The 16,846-nt window shown below is 37.2% G+C and overlaps 1 protein-coding gene and 1 pseudogene across 2 annotated transcripts in view; one reads left to right on the top strand and one right to left on the bottom strand.

The window, feature by feature from the left end:
- ILRUN (inflammation and lipid regulator with UBA-like and NBR1-like domains) overlaps positions 1–16,846 on the top strand; it is a 113,342-nt gene that overhangs the window by 62,943 nt on the left and 33,553 nt on the right. The gene's annotated exons all lie outside the window — the stretch shown is intronic.
- Positions 15,378–15,850, bottom strand: LOC118903397 (annotated as a pseudogene).

Genomic DNA, 16,846 nt, shown 5'->3' on the forward strand with positions numbered 1-16,846 from the left:
ATGATACATTTTGATTTCAGAAATATTAAAAATGAGGTGAAAAGTAAGACTTACAATGGAGGAGATATGTCCATTTCCCCGTCACAAAAATGTTTACATATATGCTGAAATTGTTTCAGATGAGTAATTCTTAAAGTTTTACTGAATTGTTATGTGATGGGAATTTTTAATAAGTGCCGTTGTGTACCCTTGCCACTGAATCAGACCACAGCATGTCTCTTATAAATCAGGAAGCAAGCATAATTGCTTCCTATTCAAATCATGGTGAATATCTAATTTATCATTACAGTAGTCCCCCCCTTGTCCTTGGGGGAACATTCCAAGACCCCCAGTGGATGCCTGAAACCACGGATAGTGCTGAACCCCATATATACTGTGGTTTTTCCTGTACATACATACCTATGATAAAGTTTAATTTATAAATTAGGCACAATAAGAGATTAACAATAACTAATAATAAAATAGAACAGTTATAACAATATGCTGTAATAAGAGTTATGTGAATGTGGTCTCTCTCCCTCCCTCTCTCCTTCTGTCTCTCTCTCTCAAAATATTTTATTGTTTGTATTCACCCTTCTTGTGATGATGTGAGATGATAAAATACCTACAAGGAGGATCATTTGCTTTGGGTGATCCTGGATCATCAAGCCATGACAATGTGGATGGTTGGATGTCAGGAGCAGATGATGTCAATGGTTGGGGGTTCTGGGTGGGATGGAGCAGGAAGGCATGAGATTTCATCATGCCACTTAGAATGGTGTGCAGCTTAAAACTTACGAATTGTGTATTTCTGGAATTTTCCATTTAGTATTTTCAGATTGAGGTTGGCCTTGGGTAACTGAAACCACAGAAAGCAAAACTGTGGGTGTGGGGGCTATATAACTACTGAAAAATATGTGGTTATTTTTCTTAACAGAATGGTGATTAGTGTCTAAAGTAATTGAAGTATAGGGCTTTTAAGCTTTATCTGATATCTTAATTTTTATGATGCAGTTTATATTCCTTAATTATTGCTCGAAATGTAGCTGTTATTTTATTTTTAAAAACCTCGTATTAGTCTTGCAGTTAACTGTAGGAATCTTTGAAGAGGGTATCTTTTTACTGAAAAGCAAATTCCATTCTCTTCCTGTAATGATGCTTTGACATTAGCCACACAGTGCTCTAATGAGTTTTTCCTTGGAATGGCAAAGATATTTATCACTTAGAAATTAGTTCATTCTGTAATCTTTATCTTGAAAAAAAAAAATCCCTTTTTAAAAAACCCTCTTAATTTTTCTCCTTTTAAATTTAAAGAGCTTATGGTTTCCTTTCTTTACATAGAGAATGTCAATGTCAGACATTTGGCTCCAGGTAGGAATGATTTGAGCCTCTGGATTTTACTTGGTAGTGATCAGTGTCCTTCCAGTTTCCTCTTATGATTTCTTTTTTTTTTTTTTTTTTTTGTACCAACTTTTTTTGTTTTCTATAACAAATTGTGTAGAATTGGTGGCCATCTTCTTCTAAAGAATTTGCTAGTGAAACCTTCTGGGCCTGGAGGGTTCTTTTTTTTAGTTATTTTTGGCTGCGTTGGGTCTTCGTTGCTGCATGTGAGCTTTCTCTAGTTGCGGCGAGTGGGGGCTACTCTTCGTTGTGGTATGTGGGCGTCTCATTGTGGTAGCTTCTCTTGTTGCGAAGCACGGGCTCTCGGTGCACGGGCTCAGTAGTTGTGGCTTGTGGGCTCAAGAGCCCAGGCTCAGTAGTTGTGGTGCACGGGCTTAGTTGCTCTGCAGCATGTGGGATCTTCCTGGACCAGGGCTGGAACCCATGTCCCCTGCATTGGCAGGCGGATTCTTCACCACTGCGCCACTAGGGAAGCCCTTCAGTTTATTTTTATAGTTATAGATCTGTTCAGATTATCTTTCATCTTGGGTGACTTTGCGTAATTTCAAGGAGTTGGTCCTTTTCACTAAATCATTGAATTTATGTGTGTAGAATTGTTTGTACTATCCTTTATTATCATTCTAATGCTTTCTATGTCTGTAGTGATAGCCCTCTCTTATTCTTGATATTTTGTGTCTCCTCTCTTTTTTTCTTTAATAATCTTGATAGATTTCTTAATTTTAAGGAAACCAGCTTTTGGTTTCATTGATTTTCCTCTGTTTCTCTGTTTTCAGTTACATGGATTTCTGCTCTTTTTACTTTTTTTTTTTTTTTTTTGGCTGCGTTGGGTCTTCATTGCTGTGCGCGGGCTTTCTCTAGTTGCGGTGAGCGGGGCTACTCTTTGTTGCGGTGCGCGGGCTTCTCATTGTGGTGGCTTCTCTTGTTGCAGAGCACGGGCTCTAGAGCACAGGCTCAATAGTTGTGGCGCACAGGCTTAGTTGCTCTGCGGCATGTGGGATCTTCCTAGACCAGGGCTTGAACCTGTGTCGCTGAATTGGCAGGCGGATTCTTAACCACTGCGCCACCAGGGAAGTCCCTGGATTTCTGCTCTTACTTTTATTATTTCCCTCCTTCTGCTTGACTTGAGTTTATTTTTTTCTTTTTCTAGTGTCTTAAGATGGAAGCTTGGGGTCATTGATTTGAGACCTTTCTTTTATAATGTAGGTATTTAGTATTATTCTCTTAGTCTGTTTGGGCTGCCGTAATAAACTACTATAGACTGGGTGGCTTGTAAACAACAGAAATGTATTTTTTACATTTCTGGAGGCTGGGAAGTCTAAAATAGAGATGCTGGCAGATTCAGTGTCTGTTGAGGGCTAGTCTCCTACTTCATAAGGTGGCCTTCTTGCTGTATCCTTTCTGGGATGTTTTTTAATAAGGATGCTAATGCCATTCATGAGGGCTCTACCCTCAGGACCTAATCACCTCTCAGAGGCCCAACTTCGAAATACACTCACATTGGGGATTAAGTTTCAAAATAAAAATTTGTTGGTGGGAGGATACAAATGTTTAGTCTATAACAACTGTAAATTTCCCTCAGAGTGCTGCTTTTAGCTGCCTACCATAAATTTTGAAATACTGTATTTTCATTCAGTTCAAATTATTTCCTAATTTCCCTTGAGACTTCCTGTTTGACCCATGGATTATATTGAAGTATGTAGTTAAGTTTCCAAATGTTTGGTAATTTTTCTGTTATCTTGTTTGATCATTTCTAGTTTAATTCTATTATGTTAAGAGAGCATACTTTGCATGATTTCAATTCTTTTAAATTTGTTAAGGTGTTTATGACCCAGGAGATACACCCAAGAAATATTGTCTATCTTGGTGAGTATTTCATGTGTACCTCGAAAGGATGTGTATTTTGCTATTGTTGGGTGAAGTGTTGTATAAATGTCAGTTAGATGTAGTTGGTTGATGCTGTTGTTCAATTTCTCTATATCTTTATAGATTTTTATTGGGGGGATCAACTAGTTCTATCTATTACTGAGAAAAGAGTGTTGAAGTCTCCACCTTCAGTTTTGGACTTGTCTGTTTCTCCTTTCAGTTCTGTCAGTTTTTTGTTTTTTTTTTTTGTTCTGTCAGTTTTGAGTTCATGTATTTTGAAGCTTTGTCATTAAGTGCATACACATTTAAGATTATGTCTTCAAGGTGCGTGACCCATTTATTATTGTGTAATGTCCCTCATTGTCGCTGGTAATTTTCTTCATTCTGAAGTCTGATATTAATATAGCCACTCTGGCTTTCTTTGATTAGTGTTTGCATGCTGTATCTTTTCCTAGCCTTTTACTTTCAGCCTACCTATATTATTATATTTGGAGTTTCTTATAGACAGCATATAGTTAGGCTATTTTTTTTTCCTTTCTGACAATCTTTTCTAATTGGTGTGTTGAGACTATTCACATTTACTATAGGTATTGATACATTTGAATTTAGTTCAACTATTTTATTATTTGAGGACTTTTAAATCAATTACATCACTAAACTTATTTGTGATTAAATTCTTTAAAAAATGTATTTGTCCTCATAATAAAAGAAATATATGACCTAGAAGATACAGAAAATATAAAGAAAAAACATTTATTCTGAAATACAGATATAGACACTGTTAGTGTATGTATCCAAATATTAAAAGCATAAAAAATTTTGTTTTTCAAATTTGGTATTGTGCTACATATAATTGTGTAACCTACTTTTTTCCTACTCGCTAATATTTTAGAACCTTCCCCCTACTATTAACCAAAATGTTGTAGATTGTTCTTTCTTTTTCAGTTGAGATAAAATTCACATAACAAGTTAACCACTTAAAGCGTACAGTTCATTGGCATTTAGTGCATTCACAGAATTGTGCAGTCATCATCTGTTTAGTTCCAACACATTTTTATTACCCCAAAAGGAAACTCCATACCCATTAAGCGGTCACTCCTCATTCATAGAGCCCCTGGTGACCACGAATGTACTTTTTGTCTCTATGGATTGATAATTCTTTCTGCTGTGTTGGGGCAAGGTATATAAATAGTGATCAAAAAATAAAATATATTAGACAGCCATCTCAAAAACAGAATCTGGGCTGCTTACTAAGAATGAACAAACCATAATTTACTTGGCTCACTTACAGTTAAATTCTTAAATATTCTTCTTTATTAAAGAAGGACAGTAGAGTAACACTATGAACCTTGAAGTCATACCATCTGGGTTTGACTTCTAGTTCAACAATGCAGTAGCAGTGTGACCTTTAGGAAATTATTTTATCTTTCAATGACTCAGTTTCTTCACCTATAAAATAAGGAAAACAGTACTCACCTCATAGGGTTTTGAGGGAATTTGAGGAGTTAATGCATGTAAAAGCTTTTAGAACAGCACCTGGCATGGTAAGCAATGAATAGGTGTTAGATGCTGCAGCTGCTACTGCTTCTTCTTCTTCTTGTTTCTTTTCTTTTTATATATAAATTTATTTATTTTTGGCTGCATTGGGTCTTCATTGCTGCACACGGGCTTTCTCTAGTTGCGGTGAGCAGGGACTACTATTTGTTGTGGTGCGTGGCTTCTTATTGCGGTGGCTTCTCTTGTTGCGGAACATGGGCTCTAGGCGCGTGGGCATCAGTAGTTGTGGCACCTGGGTTCAGTAGTTGTGGCTTGTGGGCTCTAGAACGCAGGCTCAGTATTTGTGGCACACAGGCTTAGTTGCTCCACGGCATGTGGGATCTTCCCGGACCAGGGCTCGAACCCACGTCCCCTGAATTGGCATGTGGATTCTCAACCACTGCGCCACCAGGGAAGCCCCTTCTTCTTGCTATTAAAAGATACGACTATATTGTGAAACCTTATGTGGTAGTCCTTCCTCAACTGTTAACTTGTCTTGTAAGAACTCTCTTAGTAAAGATTCCGTAAGGTTTTTCCATGTCAGATATTTCAGTGATCTCTTGACCTGGTGGCATCTTCAGGATGGAGTCAAAAATTCCAGGTCATAAAACGAGAAAGGTGTTAAACATGTGGAATACCCAAGGCAGAAGAATATGCAGCTTAATGTGCACTGAAAATTATGCAGAGAATTAAAATTTACCAGAGCAGAAACCACCAGTGGAAACCTGTGGGAACCAGTACTGGGGTAGAAAAACCAGAACTGTAATTGACAAATTGCTGGAGGCTCAGTGTGGACAAGCCTGAGAGATGAAGACTCTAGGAGTGTCCCCACACTTTCATGAGTTTTACCTCAAGAATCTCTACCAGGTTTTCCCAGTGAATATTGGAGGAAAAAAATCCCCTAATTCTTCTGGCAGGGAAGGGGGAAAGTAACTGTTTTGAAATTACCCAGAATATTGTGTTTTTCTTAAGGCCTGCCCTCAGGAGAAATTATTTTACCAGAGCCTTACCTGCTGTGGGTTTATCAGAGCCTAACTGACCTAGAGGAAGGGAAATGCCCAGCTCCAGTCCCCTTAGCCATCCTGTCCCATAAATGGGGAAGAAAACTGAGAAGCACTGATGAAGTTCATAGTCCAGGGGCACAAGCTCACCAAAAGACTGAGGCCTAATCATAGGACTGCAGAATGCTTCCCCTCCCCCTACACCTAAAAGGCTCTTTTCTGCAGTTCCTTTTACACAGTATATTCATGTACACCTTTCAGCAGAAAAGGAAAAGACAAAAAACACAGTTTGAAGAGACTGAACAAGCATCAGAACCAGAGTCAGACTGAACAAGCATCAGAACCAGAGTCAGACATGACAGGAGTGTTAGAATTATCAGACCAGGGATTTTTAAAATCTGTGGTTAATATGCTAAAGATTTTAATGGAAAAAGTAGACAACATGCAAGAACAGATGGATAATGTAAGCAGAAAGGTAGAAATTCTAAGAAAACAAAACAAAACAAAAAAGGCAGAGATCAAAAACTGTAATAGAATTGAAGAATGCCTTTGATGGGCTCATTAGTAGACTGGACCCAGCTGAGAAAAGAATTTCTGAGCTTGAGGATATGTCAGTAGAAACTTTCAAAACTAAAAAGCAAAGAGAAAAAAGACTGGGAAAAGAAATGGAAAAGACTACCCAAGAACTGTGGGACAACTACAAAAGATGTAACATATGCATAATTGGAATACTAGAAGGAGAAGAAAGAAAGGAACAGAAGAAATATTTAAAGTAATAATGACTGAAAATTTTCCTAAATTAACATCAGACACCAAACCACAGACCTAGGAAGCTAAGAGAACACCAAGGAAAATAAATGCCCAAAAAACTACACATAGGTGAATCATATTCGTAATGCAGAAAATCGACGATAAAGAAAAAATCTTGAAAGAAGCCAGAGGAGAGAAACAGCTTACTGATAGAGAAACAAAAATAAAAGTTATATATGACTTCTCCTCAGCAATCATGTAAGGAAGCAGAGAGTGAAGTGAAATATTTAAAATACTGAGGGAAAAAAAAAACCTCCCAGCCTAGGATTTGGTACTTTGCAAAGTTATCCTTCAAAAGTTGAGGAGAAATAATTTCTCAGACAAACCAAAATTAAGGGAATTTGTTGCCAGTAGTCTTCCCTTGCACGAAATGTGAAAGTTCTTCAGAGAGAAGGAAAACTGTAGGTCGCAAACTCAGATCTATACAAAGAAAGAAAACACATTGGAGAATGAGTAAGTGAAGGTAGGATTAAAAGTCTTATCCTTTTAAAAGTTTCTTATTCTTGTTTAAAAATATGTTATTTATTTATTTGTTTATTTATTTATTTATTTATTTATTTAATATGGCTGCGCTGGGTCTTAGTTGCGGCACATGGGATCTTCGTTGCCGCCTGCAAGATTTTCATTGCATCATGCGGGATCTTTAGTTGCATCATGCAGGATCTAGTTTCCTGACCAGGGATGGAACCCAGGCCCCCTGCACTGGGAGTGTGGAGTCTTAACCACTGGACCACCAGGGAAGTCCCTATTTTTCTTATTCTTAATTGATCTAATATAACAATTTGTTCAAAATAATAACAGCAACAGTGTAATCAATTATGTATGCTTGTGTTCAATTATATGTGTTTGTGTGTATCTGTGTGTGTATACATACATATATATACATATATGTGTGTGTGTGTGTGTATATGAATAAGTGAAATGAATGACAGCAGTGATACAAGGGACAGGAGGGAGAGATTAGGAGTATTTTGCTATTATATGATACCTGCACTATCCATGAAGTGGGTAGTGTCATTTATGATTTCACTTGGATTAGTTGTAAATGTACATTGCAAACTGACAACCTCATTAAAAGAAAAAAAACTAATTGTTACGCTAAGAAAGGAGAGAAAATGGAATCATGTAAAATGTTCAATTAAGACCTAAAAGGCAGAAAAAGAGTAGAAGAGAAAAATCAGAACAAAGAACAAGAGCAACAAATAGAAAACAGTAACAAATATGGTAGATATTAATCCCGCTATATCAATAACCACTTTTAAACCTCAGTAGTCTAAATGTACAAATGAAAGAGATTGTCAGAATGGATCACAAAACAAGACCCAACTCTACGTTGTTTTCAAGAAAATTCTAATATAAATGTGCATATACATTAAGAATAAAGGGATGGAGAAAGATGTACTGTGCTAACACTAATCCAAAGAAAGCAGAAGTAGCTATATTCAGTCAGAGCAGACTTCAGACCAAAGAAAATTATCAGGGATAAAGAGGGATAGTATATAAAGGTAAAGGGGTTAGTACTCCAGGAAGACATAAGAATTCTTAATGTATATGTGCCTAACAACAGGATATCAAACTCTGTGAGGCAAAACTGATAGAACTGAAAGGAGAAATAGACGAAGTCTCCACTATTTTAGTTGGAGACTTCAACACTTCGTTATCAGAAATGGACAGACCCAGCAGGCAGAAAACCATAAGGACATAGTAGAGCTCAACAACACCATCATTATGCTGGATATAATTGACATCTGCAGACTACTTCATCCAACAGCAGCAGAATAGACATTCTTCTGAAGCTCACATGAAACTTTTCACCAAGGTAAACCAGATTCTGGGCCATAAAACACCTTAACAAACTTAAAAGAATAGAAGTTATACAGTGTATCCTCTCACACCACAATGGAATTAAACTAGAAAGCAACAACAGAAAGATAGTGGAAAAATCCCCACACTTCTGAATAACATATGGATCAAAGAAGAAATCTCAAGAGAAATCTAAAAATACTTTGAACTAAATGAAAATGAGAATAACACCTATCAGAATTGTGAAATGCAGCTAAAGCAGCGCTCAGAGGGGAATTTATAGCATTGAATACATATGTTAGAAAAAAAGAAAAACCTAAAATCTATAATCTAAGCTTCCACTTTAGGAAACTAGAAAAATAAGAGCAAATTAAATCAGAAGAAAAATACAGATTACAGCAGAAGGCAGTGAAATTGCAAATAGAAAATCAATAGAGAAAATCAATAAAACCTAAAACTGGTGTTTTGAAAAGATTGATCTAAGTCAGTAACCTCTGGCCAGGCTAAGAAAAAAAAGGAGAAGATACAAATTACTAAAATCAGAAATGAAAGAGAGAGCATCACTACAGATCCCATGCACATTCAACGGATAATAAAGGAATATTATGAGCAAGTCATGTTGGTAACAAACAGATGTAATGCCCATAAATTTGATAACTTAGGTGTAATGGACCAATTTCTTGAAAGGTGCACTCTGCCAGAGCTCACCCAAGAAGAAATAATCTGTATAGGCCATATCTATTAAAGAAATTGAACCAACAATTAATAACCTTACAAAACAGAAAGTGTCAGGCTCAGATGAGTTCACTGGTGAATTCTACCGGACATTTAAGAAAGAAATTTTACCACTACTCTGGAATCTCTTCCAGAAGAGTGAAGCAGAAAGAATACTTTCTGACTCATTCTATGAGGCCAGCATTACCCTAATGCCAAAACCAGACAGACAGTACAAGGAAAGAAAATCATAGACCATTATCTCTCATGAACATAGATGCAAAAATCATCAACAAAATATTAGCAAATCAAATCCAACAATGTGTAAGAAGAATAACATACGCTATGACCAAATGAAATTTTTCCCAGACATGCAAGGCTGGTTCAACATTCAAAAATCAATTAATATAACCCATTATATCAACAGGCTAAGAAGAAAAGTCAGGGGCTTCCCTGGTGGTGCAGTGGTTGAGAGTCTGCCTGCCAATGCAGGGGACACGGATTCGAGCCCTAGTCTGGGAAGATCCCACATGCCGCGGAGCAGCTGGGCCTGTGAGCCACAATTACTGAGCCTGCGCGTCTGGAGCCTGTGCTCCGCAACAAGAGAGGCCGCAATAGTGAGAGGCCCGTGCACCGCGATGAAGAGTGGCCTCTGCTTGCCGCAACTAGAGAAAGCCCTCGCACAGAAACGAAGACCCAACGCAGCCATAAATAAATAAATAAATAAATACATAATTTAAAAAAAAATAAAGGGCTCAGGAACAATTTGGGCCCCAGCCCTTTTTCAAAAAAAAAAAAAAAAGAAGAAAAGTCACATGTTCATATCAATAGATACAGAAAAACCATTTGTTAAAATCCAACACCTATTTGTGATTAAACTCTCAGGGAACTAGGAAGAAAGGAGGGGATCTCTCTCTACTTGATAAAGACTATTTACAAAAAATCTTCAGCTAATATCATACTTAATGATGAGAAATTAGAAGTTTTCTGCTCAGATCAGAAGTGAGGCAAAGGAAAATCCACTGCTTTTCAACATCGTACTGGGCGTCCTAGCTAGTGCAATAAGACAATTAAAGGAATTAAAAAATATTCAGGTTGGGAAGGAGGAAATAAAACCGTCTTTTTTTTGCAGATGGCAAAATTTGAAAGAATCAACAACAAAAAAAATCCTGGAACTAATAAGCAACTATAACAAGGTTGCAGGATACAAGATTGATTTACAAAAATTAAATGCTTTCCTATAAACCAGCATGAACACGTTGAATTTGAAATTAAAAACACATTACCATTTATGTTTTTATCCCCCCAAAATAAAGTACTTCAGTGTAGAGCTATCCAAGTGTGAACAAGATCTATATGAGGAAAACAACAAAATTCTGATGAAAAGAATCTGAGAAGAACTAAGTAAGTGAAGAGATATTTCATGTTCATGGATAGGAAGACTCAGTATTTTCAAGGTATTAGTTCTTCCCAGCTTGACGTGCAGATTGAACACAGTCCCAATCAAAATCCCAGCAAGTTATTGTGTGGAAATCAACAAACTGATTCTAAATTATATACAGAAAGGCAAAAGACCCAGAGTAGCCAATTCAACAATGGAGAAGAACAAAGTTGGAGAATGGACACTCTCTGACTTCAAGACTTCCTATAAAGTAACCAAGATATTGTTGTAATGGTGAAAGAATAAACAAATAGATAATTGGAACAGAAGAGAGAGCCCAGAAATGGACTGACACAAATATAGTCAACTGATCTTTGACAAAGAAGCAAAGACAGTACACTGGAGAAAAGATACTCTTTTCAACAAATGCTGCCAGATCAAGTAGACATCTACATGTAAAAAAATGAATCTACACACAGGTCTTACATCCTTCACAAATATTAACTCAAAATGGATTATAAATCTAAACATAAAATGCAAAACTGTAAAACTCCTAGAAGATAACATAGGCAAAAACCTAGATGATCTTGGGTACGGCCATGACTTTTTTTGGTTGTGCCTCACAGCTCATCAAACCGGAGCCCTCGGCAGTGAAAGCATGGAGTCCTAACCATCAGACTGCCAGGGAATTTCCCATGACTTTTTTTTTTTAATTGAAGTATAGTTGATTTACAATATTGTGTTTCAGGTGTGCAGCAGAGTGAATTGATTATAGGCAATGACTTTTTAAATGCAACACGAAAGGGGCATGATCTAAAGAAAGAATTGATAAGCTGGAGTTCATTAAAATTAAAAACTTATGCTCTGTGAAAGACAGTGTCAAGAGAATGAGAAGACAGGCCACAGACTGGGAGAAAACATTTGTAAAAGACATCTGATAAAGAACTATTATCCAAAATATACAGAAAGCTCTTAAAACTCAATAATAAGAAAACAACTCAGAAAACAAGCAAAAAAAGAGTTGAACTGACATCTCACCAAAGAAGATATACAGGTGCAAATAAGCATATAAAAATATTTTCAACATTATGTCATTAGAGAGTTGCAAATTAAAATAAGTTACCACTACCTACCTGTTAGAATGGCTAAAATCTGGAACACTGACAATGCCAAATGCTGGCAAGGATGTGGAGCAACAGAAACTCTCATTTATTGCTGGTGTGAATGCAAAGTGGTACAGTCACTTTGTTAGGCAGTTTGGCAGTTTCTTACAAAACTAAAATATTCTTACCATATTTACAGCAGTTATATTCATAATTGCCAAAACTTGGAAGCAATCAAAACATCCTTCAGTAAGTGAATGGATAAATAAACTTTGGTACATCTAGACAGTGGAATACTATCCAGCACAAAAAAGAAATGAGCTTTCACTTCATGAAAAGATACAGAACACCCTTAAGTGCATATTTCTATATGAAAGAAACCAATCTGAAAAGGCTACATACTGTATGATTCCAACTATATAACATTCTAGAAAAGGCTAAACTGTGGAAACAGTGGTTGCCAGGGGCTAGGGGAGGGAGGGATGAATAGGCAGAGCACAGAGGATTTTTAGGGCAGTGAAACTATTCTGTGATACTATAGTGGTGGAAACATGTCATTATACATTTATTAAAACTCATAGAATGTGCAACACAAGAGTGAACTCTGACGTAAACTATGGACTTTGGGTGATAATGATGTGTCTGTGTAGATTCATCAGTTGTAACAAATACACCACTTTTATGTAGGATATTGATAGTAAAGGAGATTTTATGTATGTGGAGGCAGAGAGTATATTATCTTCTCAGTTTTGCTGTGAACCTACATCTTCTAAAAATAAAGTCTTAAAAATAATGAACTCTATTAAAACTTATTTTCAATAATAAAAAATAGTAAACATTAGGAAATAATAACTTTCTAGGTCAAATGGTGTCTGAAGGGACTTTCCCAGATATGCAGTATTTTAACTAAAAAGATTCAGACTGGTGACAGGGTATCACATTTCCAGATTGCAGTAAATAAGCATAAACTCTCGTTGAGCATGACTAATGCAGTTTGGCATGAGTTGAGGGTTCTGTGTGCAAAAGAGTGGGAGGTAGATTGAAGGTGATGGTACTCTGAAGAATATTTACATCCACAGGTCATCTGGAAGAGGGATGAGTAGCAGAGTGTCATGGCCCAGACTAAAAGGCCCAAAGCACTGTACCTCTGCTGTGAGAGGGTGGCGAGGGTGGCTCCCTTTGTAGGATTGGGAAGTCCCAATGGCCATGAGTGAGTCCCAAGGCCCCCTGTGTGTGGATGTTGCTACTTCAGTCTAGGGATGAATAGTCATTCATTCCCTCAAAGCTCTGTGCCCAGATTCAAGCCAGGAAAATTTTTGGCCTGTTAATAAGGGCCTGCAGTGGAAATGAAGAGGAAGGGATACTTAGGAAGATTGGGTAGGACCAAAGAGATGAAGAAAGTGAAAAATGAGAAAAATAAAAGGAGAATGAAGAAACATTTAAGAAGTTCTGCTTTGTCTCTGTCTGACTCTGACTTATCAGTGAATGTGATGTCTGTAATGTAGTTCCCTTTGGAGAGAATGTTGAGGGGGAGGGGTATCTAGTTTCTTTGTTTTGCTAGTTCTCACATTGGTCCAGCTAGGATGATGATGTTGACTGGGAGCAGTTTCCCTGAAGCCAGAAACAAAGCCCATCCTCTTTTAGGAGGAGGGGGAAAGGAGAGTTGATGTAGTACATTATCAAAGATCTCACCAAGGATAACTAATTACCATCAGTAATGCTGTTTTACCCTTTTTGTCCATAATTATGTCAAAGATAGCGTTTGAGTTTCTTAAAAAAGACAGATGGGGCTTATATCTTGTTATTATGCTTTTTAGTATTCAAAACATACATAGTACCTCTGTAGAAAGACATCAGAGTCCTAAGTTAAACCTTACTTTAAAGCACATGTACCAAGAAGAACAGACCTTTTTCTTTCTTTTTTTAATGGAACTACTTAAGGTTGAATTAAGTAAATCAGTTGCTAGTCTAAAATTTGACTTTCTGGTTCTTGAACTAAATACTTGGAAGTACTTCTTCTGTTCGAATATTCTATTTTAAATTACCGTTTGGTAAAAATACTACAGATATGAAGAAGCACCAAGTGTGTCACAATCAGATTGGTTGAGAAATGCAGCAGAAGTAGTGAAGGAATGAGAATTCCAGCCATTTTTCTCCCTATTTGCATGTAAAATGGACAATATTTAAATGTTAAGCCCTTTTATCCAATGTTACATTTAAGTGTTTTTCAAAGTTAATACAAAACGATTGTTAAAATGCCAGTTTTAATCTGTATATTTTTTGTCAGTTACATACGTTTGGCTCTTAATGTGCTATAGTTTTGATTCCCTGTGTTACCCTTAAAACATAATTATACTTTGAGATTTAAATTAGCAATTTAAGTTGCTTAAATGTACTTTTGTGCTATATTTTCTGCAATTGTGCTATCATCCTCTCAGTTATACTTTATTAGTAGGCTATAAAATTTCAAATTATTAAGACGTTAATATTTCCTTCTTTTCTGCCAGGAATAGTTGTCTCCGTAAGTACTGTCTCTTTCCTGGTTGGTGGAACACTCAAAACTGACCAGGGGTGGGGGGAAAGTGCTGCCTGAAGTTATAGATAAGTACTAGTCCAGGAGTTAGAAGATCTGACCTCTGGTTTTGATTCTGCCACATAATATATTAGTGATTGACCTTGAGCAACTAATTCAAAGGTACTGGGCCTCAGGGTTTTGTTTGTTTGTTTGTTTGAATTGTGGTGAAATACACATAACTATTTACCATCTTAACCATTTTTAAGTATACAGGTCAGTGGCATTAAGCTCGTTCACATTGTTATACAGCCATCATCACTATCTATCTCCAGAACTCTTGCAAAACTGAAACTCTGTACCTATTAAATAATAACTCCTCTTCTCCCTCTCCCTCCAGCCCCTGACAGCCACCATTCTACTTCCTGTCTCTGAATTTGACTACTCTGGGTACCTCATATAAGTGGTATCATACAGTTTTTGTCCTTTTGTGACTGGCTTTTATTTCAGTTCATGTTAAAGGTTCATCCAAGTTGTAACATGGCTGAGAATTTTCCAACTTTACAAGGCTGAATAATCCATTGTATGTATATCCCACACTTTTAAAATCATTTATCTATCAATGTACACTTCGATTGCTTCTACCTTTTGGTATTATGAATAATGCTGTTATGAAAACGGGTATACAAATATCTCTTTGAAACTCTGCTTTTAGTTCTTTTGGGTATATACCTAGAAGTGGGATTGCTGGACCATATGGCAATTCTATTTTTAATTTCTTAAGGAAATGCCATACTGGTTTCCATAGTGGCTGTACCATTTTACCCTCCCACCAGTGTACAAGGGTTCCAGTTTCTCCACATCCTTGCCCAGACTTGTTATTTTCTGTTATTTTGACAGTAGCCATCCTAATGAGTGTGAGGTAGTATCTCATTATGGTTTTGATTTGTAGTTCCCTAATGATGAATGATATCAAGCATCTTTACCTGTGCTTTTAGGTCCTTCAGTTTGTTCAAGTCCTTTGCCCATTTTTCCCCCCAGTGTGAATACTTTTATATAACTGAGGGAAAATAAGCCACATATTTTGAAGATGAATCCATTGAGAAGATAATCGTAAATTTTTAAAAGGAGATTTGTGTAGTCAGTTGACTATTCCATTCACATTAAAACTCTCACAATTGAAAAGGGTTTTTGTTTTTGTTTTAATGTACAAAGAGCTAGCATTGTTTCTGCGGTAAGGTAGATGTCCTGGATGAACCATTCAAGAAGTTGGCTTAGTCCAACTTAATGAAGCCTATATCCTTCGTGTACTGTTGGAAACACTGGTGGTACATATTGAGGTTGTACTTTTGGATCAGACTTGCAGGGTTTTTTTTAAATTTATTTATTTTTGGCTGTGTTGGGTCTTCGTTTCTGTGCGAGGGCTTTCTCCAGTTGCAGCAAGCGGGGGCCACTTCTCATCGCGGTGCGCGGGCCTCTCACCATCGCGGCCTCTCCCGTTGCGGAGCACAGGCTCCGGATGCGCAGGCTCAGTAGTTGTGGCTCACGGACCCAGTTGCTCCGCGGCATGTGGGATCCTCCCGGACCAGGGCTCGAACCCGTGTCCCCTGCATTGGCAGGCAGATAGAGTCTCAACCACTGCGCCACCAGGGAAGCCCGGACTGTGCAGGTTTGAGCAGATGCAGCAAGAGCAAGAACCCTGGCCTGATTTTCTTGGATGGCTCCATTAGAGCTGCTGGTGACCCATCTTGCTTTCTCGTATGTAGCAAGGCAAAAGGCCCTTTGCGCATTTTAAAATCAGGTTATTAGTTTTATTTTGTAGGAGTTCTTTATATATTTTGGATATTTGCCCATTATCAGATATTGATTTGTAAATATTTTCTCCATTCCGGTGTTTGCCTTTGCACTCTGTTGATTGTGTCCTTTGATGCACAAAAGTTTTAATTTTGATGTAGTCCAGTTTATCTTTTTTCTTTGGTTGCCTGTGCTTTTGGAGTCAAATCCAAGAAATCGTTTCCAAATCCAGTATCATGAAGCTTTCCTTCTGTTTTCTTCTCAGAGGTTTAGTTCGTACATTTAGATCTTTGATCCATTTTGAGTTAATTTTTGTATATGGTGTAAGGTAAGGATCCAAATTCATTCTTTTGCATGTGGATATCCAGTGTTCTCAACACCATTTGTTGAAAAGACTTCCCTTCCCCATTGAATGCTCTTAGTATTCTTGTCAAAAATCATTTGACTATAAATGTGAGGGTTTATTTTTGAGCTCTCCATTCTATTCCATGGTCTATATGTCTGTCTTTCTGCCAATACCACACTATTTTGATTACTGTAGTTTTGTAGTAAGTTTTGAAATCAAGGAGTGTGAGACCTAACTTTCTACTTCTTTTTCAAAATTATTTGGCTCTTAGTGATGCTGAGATCAATCAAAGGGTTCAAGTGGTGACAGCCTGATCCCTCCAAAGGTCCTCCCCATCAACCAACCTTTTGTCTAATGGTTTTGTTCATTGATTATTGCCTGAATCATTTCAATTAGGGATTACAAAGTGGCAATTTTTTTCCCACATATATTAGCTAGAGTAGTTTTGGGCGGAGGAAACTTTTCTTTATCAACAATGACTTATTTTCCTGAAATTCAGTTTTACAAATAAGGCTAGATTAAATGCTTAATTCTTTACCTTTAATTGCCAGATTTTTAGAATAAGGGTTTGGTGCTTTATTTACTTTCAGTGAAACTAGTGAA

The sequence above is a fragment of the Balaenoptera musculus genome, chromosome 11 (assembly GCF_009873245.2).
Source record: "Balaenoptera musculus isolate JJ_BM4_2016_0621 chromosome 11, mBalMus1.pri.v3, whole genome shotgun sequence".
Taxonomy (NCBI): Eukaryota; Metazoa; Chordata; class Mammalia; order Artiodactyla; family Balaenopteridae; genus Balaenoptera; species Balaenoptera musculus.